This window comes from Miniopterus schreibersii (assembly GCF_964146895.1).
Source record: "Miniopterus schreibersii genome assembly, chromosome: 11".
Taxonomy (NCBI): domain Eukaryota; kingdom Metazoa; phylum Chordata; class Mammalia; order Chiroptera; family Miniopteridae; genus Miniopterus; species Miniopterus schreibersii.
This window is the reverse complement of record NC_138111.1, coordinates 10,932,879-10,940,814: the sequence shown is the minus strand read 5'-3', so window position 1 is coordinate 10,940,814 and position 7,936 is coordinate 10,932,879.

The following is a 7,936-nucleotide window of genomic DNA, read 5'->3' as shown; positions in this document are numbered from 1 at the left end:
TCAAGCTCCATCACATCAAAGTAAGAGAAAGAAGAAAGAAAGGCAAAGCCCGGTGGCCTCAAAGCTGGGGTTCCCTTGCCCCAAACGTCCAGGAGAGCCAGGTCAGTGCTGTGCAGCCCGGGGCCTCCAAGGGCCACGCACCCAGAAACCAGCGTCAGGACCCCGGGGGGAGCTCACCGCCAGGAGCACCGCGCCCAGCGGGCCTGGCTCCCAGCTCAGGGCAGGGGGTCAGCTCCTGAGGTTCAGCCAGACTGCAGATGAGCCCCTGGACTGACGCCTATTCTCTCTCAGTTCCCATGCGGGGTTTTCAAAGTGTCCAGCCACTCGCCGTCTCCGTTAACATTTTCTGATGTGAAGGACAGAAGGGACTGCCCCAGAGAGCGACATTCAGAGCAAACAGAAAAGGGCACACAGGGCTAGGTCAACCACTCCGTGGGCTGGTTTCAGAGGCAGAAATTGAATTTTATTTCTTATACATCCCACATTCCCTGGAAAGAGGTAGTGAAAGATAGTACATGGTGTCAAGCAAGGAAATAATAAATTTTCCTGTAGGAAACTACATATATTTTTTTAAAAAAAGAAAATAGAGTATAATATATGTATAATAAATTATGAAAATATATATGAATAATAATATGAAAATAGAGTATAATTTATGTTCACTAAAGATTTTAGTTGCAGTAAGGATTATGGGTTGTTTCTAGTATCTTCTTTACTAAAAGCAATACATGCTCATTACAAACTGTCTGGGACAAAAATTTATAACAAAACCAAGAAAAATATACTTGTAAAATTGCAGCTGGGTGAGCAGAAGAGATTAGTAGGACCACGAAGGGAACATGGACAAGTGAGAAAAGGAAGGAAAGAGCTTAAAAGGGGAGGAGGGAGGGAGGGAAGGAGGGATGAACGCCTTTGGCGACTTGATCAGCAGTGACGGAAGAATTTCATTGCCTGGATATATACCCAGTGGTTTAGTTAGCAAATTAGTGTCTCACACTTCAAGTCAACAAAAGGCCCAGATCCTTTCAGCAAATGTAAACCAAGTGCCCACTGTGGACGAGGAGATATGGAGTTTTAAACACAATACCGATCTTCTAACCACCTTAAAAGTGAAAACGACATTTGTCATATTACCACCGAAAACAACTGAGATGGAGGCGAATAAGCAGACCCCCCCGCAAAGGCTAGAAACGCCCATCTCACTGCGAGTGCTCAATAGTGTCCGTTCTGAGCAGAAGGAAGGGGGAGAGGGCGTGAACTCGGGTCTGTATTTCCAGGTCACTTCTCGGAACACTTCTCCAAACATCCACGCTCTTCTATACAGCAGTTTCCCCTGCCTCATCCACGGTTTCGCTTTCCGCGCTTTCAATGACCTGTGGCCAAACATGGTCTGAAAATTAAATCAAATTTCTCCACCCATCAGCATCACCGATTCCTGACATCTCACCCTCGACATCGCCACGGCTTGGTGTCCCAGGGTCACCCAAAGCAGATGACCTTCCTTCTGACCTGACATACGCTCAGAAGCCAGTAGTAGCCTAGTGCCCGTCACAGTGCCTATGTCATTCACCTCACTTCATCTCATCACGTAGGCACCGTATCATCTCACGTCATCCCAAGAAGGGTGAGTAACAGTACAACAGATATTTTGAGAGACAGGGAGAGACCACAGTTGCATACCTTTTATTACACTATATTATTATAATTGTTCTAGTTTATTATGAGTTGTGCTTGTTTATCTCTTCCTGTGCTAAACTTTATCGCAGGTATGAATGCACAGGGGAAAAACAATCTGTGGGGTTTGGCACTATCTACAGTTCCAAGCATCAGCTGGGGATCTTGGACTGTATCCCTGTGAATAAGGGGGGCCGCTGCAGCTTCGCTGAGGACAAATTTCCCAGAGAGATGCTCTTCTGTACATTTTCCCCATTTCTCAGCACCTTCTGTGCTTCCCCTCCTGGATTATCCCCTCTGCAGACCCACACTCCCGTCTCGGCCTGTTAATCACCCCTTTCTTTGCACAGCTGAAAGTTCGATGTTAAAAAAGCCAAGTCAGGCTGGGACTTTTTTTTGCTCTCTTTCCCAGTAAAAATCACAACCACGCAAAATGAAGGGGTGCGTCCCGTGGTTCACATGTTTCCTCCCGTCCTTGCCCCTTCACGGCTGACGACCTGGAGCATCGCACAGCAAAAGCACTGGTTTCATTTGAAATCATTCATTCAAGGGGCAGCTTGAGTTTTACTTCAAAACCAAGACCCATCGAGCTTCAAATTTCACAGAAACTGGAAAAAAAAAGTTAGCCCACTTTAAAGAGAAAAGAAAAGGTCACTTCCTGGTTTTGCTAAAATCAGGAAACAACACTTTAGGACATCGCTTAGTGTCAACCTCTGCTCTCAGCACAGCCCAAAAACCAGGGGAACCGGAGAAATGAGCCACTAGATGTTCTCCCTCTCCCTCTCATATAACATTTGCGTATCTAATGCTTTGCCCATCTATTATGTTTCAGGCACCATTCTCAGAAGACACCTATTTCCTTAGACATCTATGTGTCACAGCTTCTGTCTGCCTCTGTTTCAAGGCATGTGTGCCCATATACTTAGAGGCAAGGGCTGGAGTAGGGAGAGAGACGGGAATTTGGAGGTTGAAAGGCTGCAAAAGGAAAGAGGCGGGGGAGGGGAGGGCAGACCTGGGATCTCTTTTCTGGGACAGGCTCATGCTTAGACCTCATTTATGGGGGAAAAAAAAAATTAAAGGTCTTTAAATAAATGCTGTTTCCCCAATATATGTACTTAAATAAAATTATTAGGTAGACATGCAGTTTAAACATTTACTGGGAGCGTGCTAGGTGTGGATACCTGCTAGGGACTTACTCAAGGGACATGCTGTGTTCTCAAGGTGCCTGCAGTGTAGCTGGGGAGACAGAATCCTAGGTAGCCACCTAGAATACAGCAATTGGCTCTGTAGGTCGGGCAGCCCTGTGTCAGAATGCCAGCTCCATCGACGCATAATGGTAAGGCCTTGGAAAAGCTATGTGGCAGCTCCAAGCCTCAGTCTCCATCCCTACCAAATGGGATTAATAGCACTCGGGGGATCATTGCAAAAAGTAAGTGAAATTACAAATGTAAGGTGCTTGGCCCACAATATGAGCTCACTAAAGGTCGACGATGGCTGTGATCATAAAATAATTATCATCACTGTCATCATGATTGACTGGAGATAGAAGTATGCTATGGTACCCTACAGAGAAAAGAGAGAGAACGCTTATTACTGAAAGTTAGGGTAGAAGCTCAGAGAGGAGACAATATTTGAACAGCAACTTTGTTTTAAAAAGCTTTGAGTGATCAGAGCAAGCGCCGTGAGGAAGGGCATTTGATGTGGCGAACATGCTGTCTGCACAAAACAGAACAGCCAGGGAGGGGAAGAGCAGGGAAGGAAGGGGGTCGGAATAAACAGTGAGCCTGGAGGGGAGGTGGGCTTGGGTGGGATCAGAGGCTGAAAAAGCAGCTGAGGAAGGCCAGGACCTGCAAGGACACATGACCGGGTTCCACAGGCAAGGGGAGATCCTGAAAGATTTTAAAGTGGAGAAGGAAAGGAGTGAAACTACCTCGTAGTGTTCAGGGGGATTTTTACTCATTAAGCCGGTCAAAGGATTTGCCTCAAGGAATCCCCCTGGACAATGATAGATCAGCTTGAGTTTCCCCACTGTGCACACGCAACGCCCTGGATCTTCTGTTTGTTAGTGTCAGTCGTGCCCTGTTATCATTACTTATTTAATTGTCCATCTCACTTACCTAATTATAAGCTTCGTAAAGGCAGGAATGATATCTGTTGTGTTCACAGTAAGCTCTCAACTGCCCGATGGACAGTGTACCATAAAACACATCATCCTGTCTCTTCCCTTATCAATTATTGATACAGAAAGACCTCACCTTAGCTTTGCAGAAAGTACAGACTCGTCTCTCTTCTTTGAAAGGCAGCGGGGTTCTTAGAGACCATCTAACTTATGAGTTCTCTGGTTCTTCCGTTCTGCCCGAAGCCCATAGAAGTCAGGAAAGTGACGGGCTATTTCTGTTCTTGAATCTCCCACTCCCCTAGTATTTGTTTATCATTAGTTCTGGATCATTGAAAATCCTAAAACTACTTTTTTTTTTTTAAATAACTTCAGTATTTCCAATCCTTAAGATTAGCTCTCAGCCTCATTCATTTCAGGGGCATGCTTTAAATTCGTAGATTGCCGTCACCTGCCATTTCAGAATAGGTATATTGCAAAGCACCTGCACAACAAGCAAAGGGTCCTTTTCTCCTTTTGAACTCATCTGCTTTTCACCATCAAAGAGAGTCATGCGACCCGGTGTGTTTTCTTCCTCGCCTTGGTTACCAGGAAGCTCGGCGGTATACGTGTTGTGCTCAGCTGCTGAAACTGTCATCAGCCAGGGTTTCTTAAACCTTCACTTTCTCTCTGTCTTTACATACTGGCTCCTACTTTTGGCTTTGTCTTAGGGATTTAGTTCGTAAAAATCTGTGTGTTTAAGTCGCCTCAAAACATTTTTTTAAGTTGGCAGTAATAACATACATATGTAAGTGTGTGTGTATGTATGTATATGTATATAATTCACGTATATATGTGCATATGTCATGCCTCTCTCCCAGCTCCTGTGTCCCCTCTAGTAGTCTAGTTTGTTGTGCACCAGTCAGGACATCTAGCTCCTCTACAGCTGGCGAATCCCAAAAGAGAACCTTCTCCCAGGAGGGCATGTGTTAGCCATGTAAACATCAGTGAAGATTTTGTAGGGGACTCTGGGGAAACACATTTCTCTTCTAGTCTCCACATCCCTTCTTTGGTTATCCTGCCTTGAGTTTATTTTAATACCTTAAACCAGGGGTCGGCAAGCTTTTTCAGTAAAGGGCTAAATAGTAATATTTTAGACCTTGTGGGCCACGAGGGCCCTGACACAAGCACGAGACACCGCTCTTATAGCGCAAACTCAGCCACGGATAATGCCTAAGGGAAGGGACATGACTGCGTTACAATACATTTGTATTTGTAAAAATAGTATAAGGCCGGATCTGGCCTGTGACCGGAGTTTGCTGACCTGCTCTAAATCTTCCCCCGCTGTGTCTGTCCTCGCTGCATCCTCTCGGTGAGTGTCTCTCTGGCCAACTGCGATGTCCAATCTATTCAAGGAAGCCCCAGCAAAACAGAGGACCCTCCAGCTAATGGGACAGGACCCTCCCTCCTCAGTAAGCAGTGTTTTATTGCTGAAAAATACCCTGGGAGTTTGTCGTTCTCTCACATATGCCAATAGTTTTTAAATACATCTTTCTACCACAGACAGTGATCACTGCAAGAGAATTTTCAGTACATGTTACAAATATATCTTTATCTGCATAAGCAATAGCCATATTTGATGTTGGAAAGAGGGTCCAATCAAGGGGCAGAAAAATGAGTCTTCATGCCATCGTTCCCCAGCTGCATGACCCTGGACAATAACTTCTCTGTGCATCAGTCGTCTCATCTATAAAATGGGGGTAAGCGTTCAGCCTGTCCAAAGGCCACGGTCTGGACCAGATAATCCCACGGAGGTTCATTCTGGAATAAACAGGTCATTTCCTTAAACTAGTGACTTCTGAATAGTTTCAGGAATCACAGCTCCCTGGGGTGCTTGTTAAAGCACAGAATGCTGGACCCCAGCCTAAGTTTTGATTCAGTAAGTCTAGGGTGGAACCCAAGAATTTGCAGTGCCACCAAGTTCTGCTACTTCTGGTCCAGGAAACACCCTTTGGGAGCCACTAGTCTACATGCTAGAGATGTCACAGTCCCCTCTATGGAGAAGCGCCGGTGGAGGAGGGGGAGGGGCAGTTCCCGAGCTGGGTCCTCTCTTTGAAAATGGGGTTCCTTCTTGGAGGGATAAGAAATTAGTTCTTTTTGCCTGGCCAGAGTGGCTCAGCGGTGAGAGCATTGCCCACTGAGTCTCAGGTGCTGCAGCTGCCCCTCACTACTAATTATAGGCTAAAAAGAGGCTGGTGGTCACTCTCATGGGGCAGGTGAGCCATCTGGAGAGCAGGGAAGTGGGGGACAGCTCAGAAGTAAGAGGCAAATAGGCCATTACCTTCCAGAACTTTCTCTTTCCATAAACACAAAGTCAACACAAGTATCGACTGAGGGTTGGTCACAACCCGAGGCCTAGCACCAAGCAGTGCAGGGTATGATGCAAGGAATCAGGAGGCTGGGAGAGTGCGGGCTGCCCTCAGGGACTCTCAGTCTCATGGGGAAGGCAAAGTCCATATGTGTTCACACATTTGACAGTCATACGTCCAGGCAATTAGTAGATCATCAGATGCAATGTTAGGTGGCATTGAGACCGGGTTCTGGAGACCAGGTGTTGGTGGACCTGAGAGACCTGGACACCTCCTGGAGGAGGTGAGGCAGGCTGGTGGGGCCTGGAGGGACGGGAGGGACCTGACACAGTGGAAGCGCGAGGAGAACCTGGAAAGAAACATGGGTGTTCCTGGAATGTTAGCAGAGAAGGGATGAGACTGAGCACAGGGGACTTCTAAGCTTGTATCTTCCCCCATGTGAACTCCCACAAGGCATTTCCATTTTTTTGGTCTCAGTTTCCCAATTTGAGCAATGAAGGGTTTGAGCTAAATCACAAGTTTCCAAGTGTCGTTCCTTCGTGGACAGACCCCCAGGCCATTAAAGGGTAAAATGAGCAGGCTGGGCTCGGCCCTTCCCCTTGCCCCGTCCGCCTCTGCCAGAGAAGCCCTGCTTTGCTACAATTGTCACTCCCTGCACACGTTCACTTCCAGGAGGGATTTGAGAATCGCTCGACAGGAAATTTTGTAAAGGCTCTTTCCATTGGTACGTCGGGTGGCCGAATAGAAAGCAGAGAGAAGCAGGTTCGCACAACGGATGGGGCCCCCAGGTGGACTGGGCTGGCTGCCGGAACAGCTTGGCAGCAGAGAGTTTAGGCCCCTGGGGCAGGAGTCAGGGAACCCACAAAGGTGAAGGTGCGTGAGTGGAGGGATAGCACAGGGAGACAAGTGAAATCAGCCCCGCCAGCTGCCGGAGAAGCCACTGATCTGAAAATCTCAACTGCTCAGAGGTTCTGAGTAAACACAAAGGTTGATTTTCCCCCTTGTCAGCCTTCCCTCCCAGGACACTGTACTGTATGCAAAACGGGTAACTGTAAGACAAACATTTTTTTCCACTGCCCTTCTCAGCCCCACGGCCTTCAGGAAGACCTGCACTTCAAGCAAAGTTCTTTTATTTTTCAACACCCACAGCTTCCATTCAACAACCAGAAGTTTTCCACTTTCATCAAAGAGACAGAAGAGAGAGGCCGAGGGAGCAGGCTTTTCTCAGCAGCTCTGGGCAGATTACTGAGCCCCCTGCTACCCACTCACTGCCCAGCACAGGACACAGCCTTCTCCCCAAATCAGCCAGGTACACACGCAAAAGAGAAAGAGAAAAACACTGGCTCGCTTCATCCGCACCCCAGCTACCAGGCGGAGTGAGCGTGTGCCGACTTCTCCCTAAACCGAGCCCAGGGGGTAGCTGAACCTGTTGTGGGAATTAATTCACCATAAAAAAATAAAACAAAAAACCATTGTGCTCTACACCTTAAACTTATTCAGTGGTGTATATCAATTATTTCTCAATAAAACTGGGGGCATAGCCCGGCCGGCTTGGCTCAGTGGTCGAGCATCAACCTAGAATCCAGGAGATCGAGGTTCGATTCCTGGTCAGGGCACATGCCCGAGTTGGGGGCTCGACCCCCAGCAGGGGGTGTGCAGGAGGCAGCCCATGACTCTCTCCTCATTGATGTTTCTCTCTCTCTCTCTCTCTCTCTCTCTCTCCCTTCTTTTCTCTGAAATCACTAAAAACATATTTTTTATAAAAAAACTGGGGGGATAAAACCCTAAGTTAGGATTA